Below are 15,341 nucleotides of genomic sequence, written 5' to 3'. Positions count from 1 at the left end.
TAAAAATGCAAACTAACATGAAATCTAATAATGTGAGGTACATGAAAATGCAAAGGTGTACCTACAAATGAGAAACTATAACATAGGATTTTGTGTTCATCATTCATTAGAGAATGTAAAAGAACTTATTTTCATCATTGGGCCATTATTAATAGATATCAAAAAATCACACAATCATCACTAGTCACAAGTGCGATTATGAAGATATGAATGTGATTTATATCGGATTGGAATGTGTAAAGATTCTAACATAAGCATCAAATAAAAGGTCAAGATGACTTCAATGTTAGCTTGCCCAATTTAATGTAGCAAAACCATGCTCGCATCAAGGCATAGATGCCAGGATGACCATAAGAACGGTTGTGCAAAAAATAGTCAAGGATGATGCCTCAAATCTCCTAAGTGTTTCAAGGGGACAACAAGAGACACTATAGAGTTTCAAGACCATACCCACAAGTAGAAAAAAAATAAAAACATGCCCCATACCCCAAGTCCTCTAGCTATGCATCCCAGAGAGACTTATCAAACAAAGACACTCAACAAAAATCAATAACAGTCAGCACACAAAGAAAAAATCATGACATAAGTCAAGCATTAAGTGTTTGTGTTTAAAAATTTAAGTGTGTTAATTGATATTGAGTTCCAAGGATAAGGATCAAATGCCTGCAAATACAATTGGGGTGGTGTTGAAAAACATTGGTTACGAGGTGTCCTAAAGACTAATGCAACCAAGACACTAAAGCTAACATAGTTATGCCCCCTAGACAAAGCCCAATTCCAAACCAAGGCAACAAGGACAAGGCATGATGGAGAAAGGCTAAGTGTCTAGGATGCACACTAAGAAAAAGGGGTGCAAATGCCTTGAGTAGCACTCATTTCCAGGTTTTCACCACTTGAAAAAAAAAAATTTAATTATTTTTGAGGAATTTTTATAAATTTTTTAAGAAATATTTTTGCTACCAAGGCACCTGTTTCCAGGTTTTCACCAAGGCACTTTTTTTTTTTTTTTTTTTAAATTTTAAATTTTGATTTTTTTTGGAATATATAATTTTTTTTGGAGATACATCAAAGTGCCTATTGCTAGGTTTTCACTAAGATGATCATTTTTTTTAGAACATTTTCTAATTTTTAGAATTTTTAGAATATATAATTTTTTTTGGATTTTTGAAGTATATCATTTTTTTGTATTTTTTTCAGGATCAATAAATATATACAAACAATATATAATGCCCGCAGAGATAATGAGCATCAAACTCTCAAGAAAGATCACATTGTGCAGTCCCAATGTCTAACAAGGTGGAGGACAAGAGTGATTAGCAAACTGGAGGAAGAAATGAAAGACAAGATAATGAAGGAAAATAAAGGGAAGGAATCCTCAAGGGGAAACTCCCAAATAGTACCCAAGCTAGGGAAGAACTGCCATGTAAAGTACATTTGGACAAGAAATGAAAGGTCAACATAGGATAATTTATGAAAGCATAATGTCAAAGTGGGAAAGATGCAATCCAAAGGAGTAGACATGTTAAGAGGCTTCGTAGCATTTTATTTTACTCTTTTTTATTAGATCAAGACCAAAGGGATAAATGGGAAAAGGATAGCAAAAGACTAGAATGAATGGAGGAAAATAGATATAAAGGCTAAACATGAAAGGAATGAAAACAAGATCATCATAAGATAGCTCACAAGATAGCCAAATGTTTGTGCATAGGTCAACATTGTCAAGATCAAAGAGAGAAGACGGAATGGATGAAAGATGTAGAAGAACTATGCATGATGCCTAATTATCAAGTTTTCATCATGGTGCTTATCCAAGGCACCACAAGGGAGTGGTTTTCACTATAGAAAGAATTTATTTCTCTTTACTTTTGCTAAAAAGGTGCCTGATTACTAGGTTTTCACCAAGGCACATTTTCAAAATTTTTCATTTTTTTTTCTGAATTTTTTGGAAGAAATCAAGATTTTTATATAATTCTCCTTGAAAGTTTAAACCATGACATGCAAAGGAGTTGAAATGATATGCTCAAAGATGTTGATAGGGAAAGGAAGATGGAAGAAAAAAATGGAGGATATGGATTTATGCAAAGCGAGTAAGATTGGAAGATGGAAATGAAGGCAAGATCAATGTCAACACAAACCTTGAAGGTTGGTGTTAGGATGGAGAAAACATGAATGAAGGAATGCATGAAGGAATATGGTGAGTGGATAGAAGAGGTTGTGGTTTAGGTGCATGGAATGAAAGAATGCTTTTGGAAGAAGATGAAGTGGAATTCTTTGGAAGCTTGAATGTCAACTTCAATTGTTGTTCAATATTAGACTCTCTCAAGAGAGACTTTGGAATCCATATAGCTGTAGGCTTATTTTCATTTATCTTTGATGATTTAGAGATAATATCTTCAATGATGGATTTTGGAACCCATACTTGTCTTATAATTTTTTTCTTAGATATCTCTTTTGACTTTATGCTCCCATGTCGATTAGAGGAGACATAGTGATCTTCTTTTTTATGTGGATTCTTGAATTTCTTTTTTTTCTTGTATTGAACATTTAGGTTACTTCCAAAAGACTTGGGACTTGTGGAATAAAAAGGATGATATGACTGGTTTAGGTAAGTGGGTGGATGAAAAGGATTCAAGGATATGCATCTACATTGATCTTGAGGAAAGATAAGAGAGGAAGGGATGTAAGGACCCAAGATGGATGATGAATTTGGAGAGTTGGGAGGGGAAAGTGAAGGGACATAAGGACCCAAGATGGAAGGAAGACATGAAGCATTTAGTATCAGTGGGGGAGGTCCAAAGATGGATATGGAAGATGCAAAAGGGTAATCAATAAGTTCATCAACATCTTTAGAGTGAGCATTAGGATTTTTAATAGGATCATGAACATCTTGAACAAGAGAAACTTCTTTGATAGGAGAACTTAAAGCTTGAGAGTACTTAGGAAGAGTAGAAACTAGAAGGGAACATGGAGTGGTAGAACAAGAAGATGGAAGACTTTGATTTTGACAAGGATCTTTGGATAGCATAAGTGTAGAGTTTTTCTCTAAATTTCCAATAGACTCAACATTGGAAGTAACAACATTAATTTTAATAACCTTAATGGAAGTATCATCTTTGGAAGGCACAACTATATTAAGGTCATTTTGATTGTCAATAAGCTCAACAGTGTAAGTAGTAGCTTGATCTTGCTTAGGAGAAGACTTAAGACATGGTGGAATGAATGAGGAAGGGCACAGAGGATCAGGAGAACCATGAAATGGACCAAAGACATCATGAAAATAATTGGATGACATAGAGGGTTCTTGATCTTGATCTTTCTTTATATTCTTTTCTTTAGCATTTTTAGAGTCCTCTTGACATGAAGCCACTCCTAAGGAGAAGTAAGAATGTTGGAATTGTATGGAAGAATTTGGAATAGATGATGAAGGACTAGCTGAAGTAGACATTATAGTGCATGAAGGTTTAGGCTCTTTAGGTTTAGCATTATCAAAAGTATTTGGAGCCAAGTGAAGGTTAGCTTGGGTTTCTTTAAGAGGTAGCCCTTGATGATAACCATAGGGAACTGCATGAAAAGCATTAGAATCTTTGTTGGATGAAGGATTGGTAGAAGATTTGAGAGACTCAGGATCTTTAGGGGATGTATGGATAGTGAAGGAAGTAGAAGATGAAAGGGGAGCATCAGAAGACAAAGGTTCAATATTAACATGATCTTTCTCAAGAGTGTAATCTTTATTTTCAACATGAGTGTTCTTAGAAGAGGAACTCTTATGCCATTGGTGTTTTATTTCAGCACAAAAAAATGCTTTTGCTTCCTCAAAAAATTCAGATTTATCATTTAGGTATTGTTCACAAAATTTATCAATGTTTTTTTCAAAATTCAACTCATATGGATTACCATCAATATCTTTTTGTGAGTCATCCCCTTTAAGCACAAGCATAGGACTAGGAAGACTTTTAGGACATGTAGGAATATAATAGTCATCATCATCATAATCATTGTCACTATAGGCATTATAGATAGGCATATCACAAGACTTTTCATGTTGTTCATTATGGTATGTCTCAATAAGAGGAACAAGACTCTTGGGAGAAGTAGAAGAAGAATGATATCATGAAGAAGAGGCAGGTGAAGACCTACATGAATGATATTTAGAAGAATTATGGTAAGACTTGGAAGATAAGGAATATTTAGAAGAAGGATATTGTGATCTAATCTTGCATATGATCCTAGCAAGAACGTCTGATTTCTTCCCTTTTTCAATCATTTTTGTCACAAGGTTAGCATCCATAAATCTATTGTAGTAACGACACTTTTTAAATTCAACAAGGAGGTCAAGTTCATCTGAGCTCAAATGAGGATCCCTAACAAGATATTCAAGATCCATGGTTCAAGAAGAAGAAGAATCAAGCATGGAAGAAGTGAAAGGATGAATAGAAGAAGGTAGACTATATGATAATAGGAGGAAAAGAATCAAGAATACATGAAGAAGAGGAAGAATGGAAATGGGAGACTAGAAAGACATGAAAGATGAAGACGAAAGAAGATCAAGAGTTATTTTGTGAAATTTGATATCATTTGAGTTCATTTGAATGTTGAGCAACATGTAATAGGACTTGTAGCCAACATGAAATAAAAGGTACTAGTTGATATGATAACCCTAAGAAACATTGGTACCAAACTAGGGTAGTAAAAACACTCACTTTTCCAAAAGAGAAATGATAAGATAAAATATTGCAATAGGCATAAACCAACACTACCACAGAGGTGCCCACAACTTTGGGTGAATACCCTAGCACATATGGACCAGGAGGATGATTTACCCAAATTTTAATTAATTAAAATTTAATTTTGATGAAAGTGGATGGACAAGAGATTACTAAGACTCTCTAAGCATAATATCAAAGAATCTAAGTTATATCTTTCTCAACAAGGACACTCTCTAACTCACTGACTCCAAACAAGATCTCTTGTGAAATCAATGATTACTAATTCAAGAGGTCAAAGGATAATAACCCAAGGTGCAAATAGGTTTCTAACAATGGGGCAAGTAGCCTAATCTGAACTAGATCAACCTAGGGAGATTGAAAATAATAGGACACCAAAGTATTTTGATCGTAAAGTCTTGACTCAAGAACTTAGATTTTGTTTGCTTCAAATGTCCAACTAGATGTATCGATAGATTTTTAATCATGAACCAAGGATGCAAGACAACAATAAAGGATTTCAAGAAAATATCTTCAAACAATGAGCAAGGGACAAAGCAACCTTGCACATATACACGGATAGTGTCATAGTATCAATCTAATCCCTAGAACCACTACTGTGTATGTTCTCAAAATGTTTTCCAATCATGCACATAGTCTTAGAAAAGAAAATTTTGTAGCACTATAGTTCTTAGTAATTTTCAACTCTATAGCCTTTGCAATCTAGAGTGGGTGAAATCCAATCCTGTCACACTAGGGTTTTGACATATTCTGAGAATTTAATCAATCAGAGATACTCAGGAGATTTGATAGCCCAACAAAATGAAAGAATTGATTAATATCAATTCTACACAACCCGAGAAGAACCTGTTAGCCAATAACCTCCCACAAGAGAAGAATAATGGAGACAAAAGAAAAATTGCTCTCAAATGTGAAAAATGCATAAGAGATAATGATAAAAGTACAAGGCTCAACCTTATGAAGGTGACATAGAAACCCTAAACTGAAAAACTAGGTTGTACATTATTAATTATTAATTAATTAATAATGTACCTAAATGAAGCTTAAGTAACTAGAGTAATAGAAACTTATATAATTAAATCAATATGATTTAATTAATAAGTATAAATGAAAAATACTCTAATACAAAAGACTACACCTATGACGATTTCCCCCACAAGGACATTTATATAGCGGTTACTACTACCATGTCAAAATTAGCTATTACCACTTGAGGTACCATCCACACATAGTTTAACCCTCTCTAATCAAGGAGGACTCACAAAGTTGTACCACATAGTTTAACCCTCTCTAATCAAGGAGGACTCACAAAGTTGTACCACATGGGGACTTGGTTTGGATTCAAGGGTTTCAACTTTTTGATGTGCCTAAAAGGGAATAGAGCATACTCCTCTAGCCTCTTCACCTTACCCAAACATAGAAAAAAAAATTCTTTGACACACTAATTTGAAATCACCTCACCAAATTTTTGGAAAATCCAACAACAACCATCACCAATCTTAAAAGAAAAGGACTAATGGATGTTGAGGACAAATCCAAGCAGAATAGTGAGATAATAACAAATATTCTTCCCTACCTACAAGGGGATCCATCATCAAGAGGAGCTTCACATGTAAAGTAAGTGAATGAAGCTCAGTCTCTCAAGATCTCCCAAATAGTATTCATAAGGCCTAATTACTATGTGAAACACAAATGCGTGAAAGAGAATCTAGATCCAATTATAGAGCACCAAATGAAGTGTGAATCTATGAAAGTATGTAAAAGCACTCAAGCCAAACACATCAGAGAGATCATTTTACTTCCAAATATAAATGTTATATAGATCCAAAAAAATATCTAGTAATCCTTGCAATGCATATTTTCTCTATTGTACTTTTCATTTATGTATGAATGCTCATTCGCAACGAACAAAACAACAAGCAAAACAAGCAAACACAAGATATGCAATATATATCTAACTTATGCAAAACTAAGGTTAGATCTAAAAATATAATTTTTAAGAGTGATAATAATTAGCAAATAATCCAAATGAAATCTCACATCATGCATTGTTTCATTGTAAAAATTAAATGCAAGCTATTCATTAAATGCCCTTTTTTTAATTGATTTTTTTACTTAGTCATCAAGATTGGACCTATATGATATGAATTCTAATCCAAAACCCTAAATACAAAAAAGTGACCCCTACCAGAAATCAAAGAGCTTTCTAAAAATATTAGAATTTTGAAAATATCTTTTCATTTGTACCCTAGGGAGCCATTTTGTCAAAATAGATCAATTTTAGCAAATTGAATTATTGAGCCCTAATATGATCTCAAAAATCAAAACACAAAGAACCAACCCTATTTAGAATTCAGAGAGCTTTCCAAAAATGTAAAATTTTTCAAAAAAATTGATAATTTTCTCCTTAATGTGATTTTTCATTAAAAATAAACAAAAAATTATGAAAAATTGAAAATATCTCAAAAAAATCTAAAAATTGGACTGAAGCTTGTCTGATATGTTGCTACCTTTTAAAAAAAATTCAGATCAAAATATCTAGCCTTTTGGGAGATATGATCAAATCTTTTAGATCTAGGGTTTTTGGTCTCCAAACAAATCTACATAAGGGGTTAGATCTAAAAATGTCCAAAACCAGTAAGTAAAGGTGGGTTGCCCCACAGTGGGTGCAAAAAATGTATGCCTAAAATGTGGGCACACTTCTATGAGTCATTATATCTGAGATTGCTCAAGAATGAGGTCTCGAATGGTGACTCATAGCTCTCTATTCATGGAGTGTAAGGGTTTGTAATGGAGGCCCTCAATTTGACCTAGTTTGTGCCCATGCAACTACATTATGAAAAAAGAGATTCAATGATATAAAAAAATGCATGCAAATGAAAATGCAAACTAATCTATATGATAACGATGCAAAACAATGTAAGATCTAATCTATGAAAGAAAGATCTAAGCTAATATGAAAATGCAAGGATGAAACCTCATGTTGGAAGCCATGGATGCATGAGAGAAGAAGACAAGAAGATAGAATTTCTCCACAAAAAGATTTAGTATTCAAACTTCTTCAAAAATCACTCTTCAAACCTACAGCATAACAATAGCATAATTTAATGGATGTCTAATCATGGATATCAAAAATGAGGAGAGGGATCTCCCTTATAAAGGAAAATATGGAGATGGGAGACTTCTCACAACCAATATAGGATAATAGAATTTGATCCATGTGAGACAAAATTCCACCAATGAGAAAATAGGAGTGTTTGAGAAGAAAGTGGAAAGAGGAAAAAGAAGAATCCCACTTAGAGATATGTGCATTTAAGTGTAGAGAAAATAAAAAAAAGATTTATTTTATTTTATTTCCTTTTTCAAGTGGGTTTTTATTTAATTAAAAGGGAGCAAGTTCTTTTAATTAAATAGGAAATATTTAGTTAAATTAAAAGAGGGGTTTTTCTCTTAATTAATTAAATGTGGATGAATTTAATTAAAAGAGAGGTTTTCTTTTAATTAAATGGGGACTTATTTTATTTAATTAAAAAGGAGATTTCCTTTTAATTAAATAAGACTTAGGATAAAATGATCAACCTTAGAAAAATAAATGATCGAATTTGATCAAGGAAATTGATTTGAATTGATTCAATAAAATATTGCAAACCATTGATTCATGAAATTGATAAATTGATATATTGAATAATGGGGTCCCATAGTCTAGACAACCATTTTAGAGTGCATACACTTCCTAGTCTTGTAAATAACTTAGGAGTTTTATAGAATGTTTATTCTTTATATAAGAAGCTATGTGATGTAGAATTCTTTGTACAAGACAATCAATATTTGGTTGATAAACTTCAAGAAGAGTTGAAGTTAACATGGAATTCATTGAGCATGGGTGAAAATTCTATCTCTATTCATTTTAATAGATTGACTTATACATGCAAGGGAGGTTAGCCAAATTGATGGCTAAATATGGTCAACTAAGAGAAAATTTTATTTCTATTCAATCAATGCTCATACCTCATGTAGAATTCATGTAAAGGGAACTCAAGAATGTAAAAGATTTAGTGTAGAGAGATCCCCATCTCTCTTTTGTTGATAGTCTGATTGCTCTAGCTACTGAGCTAGAAATAAAAAATCATATTTTGGAATCTGTCAGATCTAGCTGGAATAATGCTCTAGGCATGATCCTAGAGATTCATAAACCATATTTGGATAAGTGTAATCTCATCCCAGCACCCTAGCAAACATAAGTGAAAAAAAGGGGGAAATGTCATGGATTAGTGAAGGGGAAATAGATCGAAGTGAGACCAGATGAACTTAGATAGAAAATATAGATTAGTAAACAGGGAAATAGATTGAAGTCATACCAAATGAACTCAAATAACATATAATTAGAGTGAGATGTGACATCAAACTTTAGGTAGCATGTTGAATATATGTTTCCATGTACATATGATTATAAATAGTAATGTCTTTATGAAGATTGAGTCACAATCAAAGGGGGAGTACTTATTTTATAAATTTGAATGTAATGATCAATCATGACAAAGTATTTTTTCCACTAATGTCAAAGGGGTAGATTGTTGATATCTAAGCCATGTTTCCAATTAGTGTCAAACACTTAATCATTTTCAAGGTAGATTTTTTCGCTCATCACTGTGATTGAGCCATACAATTAAGGTTGAGTGATGTACAATAGACTTGTTAACAATCAAGTTTGACCTAACTAGGTCTTCAGTTTCCAAGTACTCAAGTATGAATCGAGTGACATCATGTGTCAAGCAAGTTAGAAGTCAATGGACACCAAGCTAAAGCAAGATAGTTAATGTCAAGTTACATAGTATGTGATGAGAAATCATAAGCTGAGTGACAACATGATTTTTAGTCATGACCGAGTGTTAGGGTATACAAGTTCCAAGAAAACTAGTTTTGATATTAATGTTTGGAATGGGACAAACAATGAGTTAAACCATTTTGGCTGACTTGTACACCTTTTTAGATGATCAAGGAGAAATTTAATGAGTTCATTTCACATTTTTAAGAGATCATTAATCCCTATGAAAATGATGTATTCAATCATAAAATTGGAAAGAATGAGTAGAAAAAGGGATGAATCTAGATCGTTGATTTTGCTCTAGAAGGCTCATCAATTTGTTATTTAAGGAAGGCCCAAAACCTAAAGAAATAGCGATAGCAAAGGAGGCTTTGTTGGATGTTAGAAGAAAAGAGACTAGATAGAAAAATATAGCAAAGAAGTTAAGGATAGAAGAGACGATATCTGGTAATGAGATCAAACTAGAATTGGAAAGAGGATATCCATAATCTTGCATCAATGTGCTAACTAAAGGATCAGGCAATGATACATTCTAGCTAGTGGATTAAGGTAAATCACTTGACAAAGTGGTCTTAATAGGCCTACATAAATCTCCGACAAGAGTGATTACTTAGTTGTAAGTTTCAAATCCTTTAATCAAGGTAGATTAAATAATTCTTTGAAGCTCTTAGCATGGTAGACCCCTCATAGGGTAGATCAATAGAAGTGATAAGATAATGTAGCCTTAACATGCACACTTTATTCCTATAGTAGTGAAGACTTGTGGGTGTCATCCCCACCCTACGTTTTCCTTCACCTTGGAGGGTTTTTGAGTAGCCAAATCTGGTGTGCTATATTTTTACATTTACTTTCATGTTTATGGATGTGATACACACTTATATCTATTTTAGCATTATAGTTTATAGTTGTATGGTTTATGATCTAGATGAGATGGGTTGATGTGAATACATTTGAATTTTTCAAAAGAGTTAAAAGTTTTATAGATCTTGATTTACCCCACGCCTTGTCCCAATATCTTTGTTTCTCAATAAGACTTCCAACAAGTAGTCATTTATTAAATCAAATATTGGACATAATTGTGATATGTATTTGCAATGTGATTGGTATTAACTGGATAAAACTGTAGTTACTTTCTACTTATTGTATCACTTAAAATCCTCTAATCAAGGTTGACATAACAATCATTTGTAAATCCTTTAATAAAGGTGACCTTCTAATGAAATTTTGTAGACTCCTCTAACAATGCCACTCCTAATAGGGTGATTAATTCCTTTAACAGGGTCACATCTAACAGTGTGTATTGTAACCTCTAATAAGGTTGGCTCCTCACAAAGCTCACTTCAAAATAGTGAAAATTTGACAACATGTTACTAGCTATTTTTTCCAAATTGGGTTTCCATGTTAAATCCTAGTGTCTTACTTGTGTGGATGTTATTTGAGATGTTTCCTATTTAATGTTTTACATTCTGCAAGTTAGTTACTGTCGGGACATGAACTGCAATTTTATGTTACTTATAAGTTGCTATAGAAACTAAGCTATTTGATAATAAGATCTAAGTTGTTTTGAAGTGTTAAAATTCCTTATTGGTACATCTAGACTTGAGGATAACTGATTCATCCCCCTTCTCAATTAAACTAAATTATTCTAGAACCTTTTGTCAAATTTTAATGTGAAATGTATTACTACATTATCTTAACAATTAGGAGCTACATGTCCACTATGTTTTGTAATACAATATAATAGCACAGTAAGAAATTAGAGGATTTCTAGGTACATTGAACATGAATTGAATAATTTTATACCAAAAAACTTCAAGAATGCAAATGACATAGATGTTTGGAAGTCATATTACCAAATCACTTGGCCAACTTTCTTGCCTAGCCCAATTGAGCGTCTTATATAATCACCTCACAAAATACTTTATTCTTGAGCTTGTCAATAATATAATTAAACAACTTTCATGAGTGAGGAAAAGTTCATCAAGAAAATTATTCTACCTGACTTGCGATGGCTGAAATTCCATCAATAATTTCAAGTTGGAATAACTAAAATTCCTTCCACAATTTCAAACAAATATAATAACTTTAGCAAAGGATGAAAATGGAGTTGAGCATGTAGTTAGCCTTATATTATTATAATATTGTATATATTATAATAATACTTTATTACTAGATCTTGGCTTCAATTAATTAAGGCTTCAACCCATTTCCTATCAAAAATATATTTTATTACTATTTCTTACTTTTTATATTAACAATAATTATAAAATTTCCTTTTATTATCATTATTTATTTTATAATATAATTTTATTTAATGAAAAGATAATATTTTAGAGAGGAGTGGGAGAGGGCTCTACAACATGATGGCCATAAAGTCCTCTTAACTACCTTTTACGGGTCATTAATGGAATTTTCATCTCTGGGTAGCAGAAATGAACCTATGCATTTATCTTTAATGGAGTCCTCCCCCATCAACAATGTTGTTGTAAATTCTCATTCGATACCTTCCCTTCCTATTTCTAGTGTTCATAAAAATGTTCCTCATCCAAACATGCATGTAGAGAAAATGAAAAGAGTTGTCATGCAAAGCCATGAAGGGTGACCCACAATCTTCAAGAAAGTCCTATAGAAAATTAGGAACATATCATCCATTGCCAAATTTGTCAGATCAAAACCAAATTTCAACACCAAAGTGGAAGGAAATGGAGGTAAGAACCTAATGAGGGTATCATTATTCATTTCACTAGATGGTTAGAAAAGACATGTTTTTTTTTCTTTCTTCTAACCTTGAATCCAAAAAAGACATTGTGGAAAGAAAATCTTAGAAAATGGGGAGGTAAGAACAAGAGATACTGTGGGGGGGCGGGTGGGGGGTGAATCACTATTTCACAAATATGGATATCATTAACAATCTTATAACTTACATAAATGAATAAGAAGATTAAGTTGAATAGTAAACACAACCATAAAGTAATGCAACATATAATACCATATTTTGTTAACTAGGGAAACCCTTAGTGAGGATGGAACTCACAAAATGATGCACTAATTAAAAGTATCTTGTAAAATATATTGACCCTATTAGGAGTTTATTACATTTTTATAGTGTGTTAGTCCTTGTTAGAGGACTACGCCTCATTAGAAGCCTCAACCCTATTAGGAGGTTTTATTTCAATTGCAGAATGTATGCAAGTTGAGTCTACTACCCAAACATGCAGTATACAATGGTAATAAATATAAAAAAGAGTATATACAAAATCTCTTTACAACTATAGATATCTTTAATATCTCATATAATCTTTGTAGCTTGTTGTGACAATTTTGCATACTCTTCCTTTTATTGCTTTATCATCAAAGTTCACATCAAAAAACAATTGTATACTTATTACAATAAACACCACACAACTTTCCATTACAAAATCTTTCCTTTATACCAAACTATTTGTTGAGTTGGCCTAATTTCCTTTACATGTTTTTCAAAATGAAAAACTATACATTTCCCACTTAGGGTTAACATATAGGATGTTGTCCCTAATTAGTCAAGTAATAGTATCGATAAAGAAAATAATTCCTTAACATCAAATATTTGATTCCTTAGCTTTATCTTGTTTAGTCATCATATTACTATAGCTAGGAAAATCACAATAAATCTATTTTTACTGCCTCCCACTCTTATTTTTAGTATCCTCATTGTCTTTACTTTCTTTACCTAAGTGGACAACTACCAATAATACCTTTATGAACTAAACCAATCAAAACTCCAACTATGTTGATAGATAACTACATGATACTTAGACAATTTTGTAAGACAAACTACCAAAACTTTATCTCCTTATTTTTCTCACTTAACACTAATTATATGTTGCCATAAATGAAAAATCCAACTTATCTACCTAGAAAAACTTCCAAAAATCTCCCACTTTGGCATTGATGGCAACTTGTGGAAAAATTGGCAAGTCTAAAAAATCAAAATTTTAAAACTTGTGAAAATATTCACATGGCCATTACAAAATGTGAAAATGTGGATCATTTCTATTTATACCATCTTACTTTCTTATATCTCCTCATTATAGTATTACTCCCCCTCTTATTATATTCTATCACATACTATACTACCCTTTACATATACATACAATTTTCCTCACTAAACTCCCCCTTTGACATCAATAATGAAGATTAGTCAAAAATCAATATACAAATCAAAATTTAAAGTTCTACTATTACTTATGAATGATAGATATCTATGAGATGCAATATTTTTTTTTAAATTCAAAATAGAGAACATCGTGTGGCATTTATCCTTGAGTACATCTGACACACTTATTAGTGTACATAATACATATGGTGCAATCTTTAATGCATTCAAAATTTTCATATTCAATTTTTTCATATGATGCCTTTCCTGAAAGGCATTCATTTAGTTGTCTTTGTACATGATCTATCTTCAAGGTAAGGCACTCTCTCAATAATGAAAACCTTTTCAATATCTTTTCATTCTTAGCTCTAATAGCCCAATATCATCATAGAATTTGCTAATTCCAATTTCAAAATCAATGATCTTTACATCAAGACTTTGTAGCTCATTGACAAGGGAATTCAATTCTTCTGGTTTGAGACAACCTTGATGAAGTCATGTGACAAAGTACATTTTCCATATAGTGCTTTTCCTTTAGTCAAACATCTCCTTAATTCGTTAATCCATGCATCAAGATTCTCCAAGTCTTTTCTTATGTTCCCATAAGCCTTTTTGAACATCTCAACATCATAGTGTGTGCCTTAATGGTCACAATGTCTGATAAATGAGTGAACTCATTATCAAATGCATTGATTAATTCTTTACCATTAAAGAGTGGTTTGACTTAGTGATTGTTACTAATATACTGATTTGTAGTTTTTTTGTGATTTCCACTAATGTGCCTTATAGACTTGTCACTCTTTTATTCTTTTCAATAATTTTTCTCAAAGATTATATCAAGATAACTTAATCATCATCATCATATTTAGATAATGTATCTAAAATGGATTCCAATGGTGATATTGAAGAACTTGCACTTCAAATAGGAGTGACTAGTAAACTATTATCCTCATGCTAGAAAATAACTTTGTCAACCTCAATCTTAGTGTGTTTCAATTGGGTATACTCAAATATGTTTCTTGAGTAATCACCTTTCAATTACATTTTAAATTCTCATCAATTTTCATATGTTGATATGCTAAAGTATCTAGATAATCATTATTTTGCTCTTCTTCCTTTTTTCCTTCCTCCATACTCTTCTTCTATTCTACCTCTACCACTTCTTTTACTTTAGTGCTCGAGTAACCTACCAAATTGTTAACATTGGGGCAATAATCCTTAAAAGGATCTTCTTGTGTATCCATTGTGTAGATGCTTCTATAATTAGTAATCATAGTATCTATACCATATGTAATCTGAGATGCCTCTGATGGTGGCACTTTTTCCTCTGTCATCTTTGTGTCCTCAATAGCTATTTTTGTTTCTAGTGAAGGAACAACTTCGTCCTTCTCTTCTATAGGCACTATAGTTGTGACAGGGATAGGGACTACTCCCCCTAATATTGTGGTATTTTTGTCTTTTGAAATGTTCTGCATCTCGATCATAGTTTTTACAATGGATTGCTCTATTTCTTTGTTCACCTCTTCATATTTTTCTCCCATAATAAGAAAGGCTCTTGTCTTGTTCCTTAATAGGGGCTCAAGATTCTTCATTAACATTTGAAACTTCTCTTCATTTTATATTACACAAATTTTTTTGACCATTCTCTTCCTTACAT

Source organism: Cupressus sempervirens, chromosome 5, assembly GCF_028749045.1.
Source record: "Cupressus sempervirens isolate cs-2001-9-10 chromosome 5, ASM2874904v1, whole genome shotgun sequence".
Lineage (NCBI taxonomy): Eukaryota > Viridiplantae > Streptophyta > Pinopsida > Cupressales > Cupressaceae > Cupressus > Cupressus sempervirens.
This window is presented reverse-complemented; position numbering follows the sequence as displayed.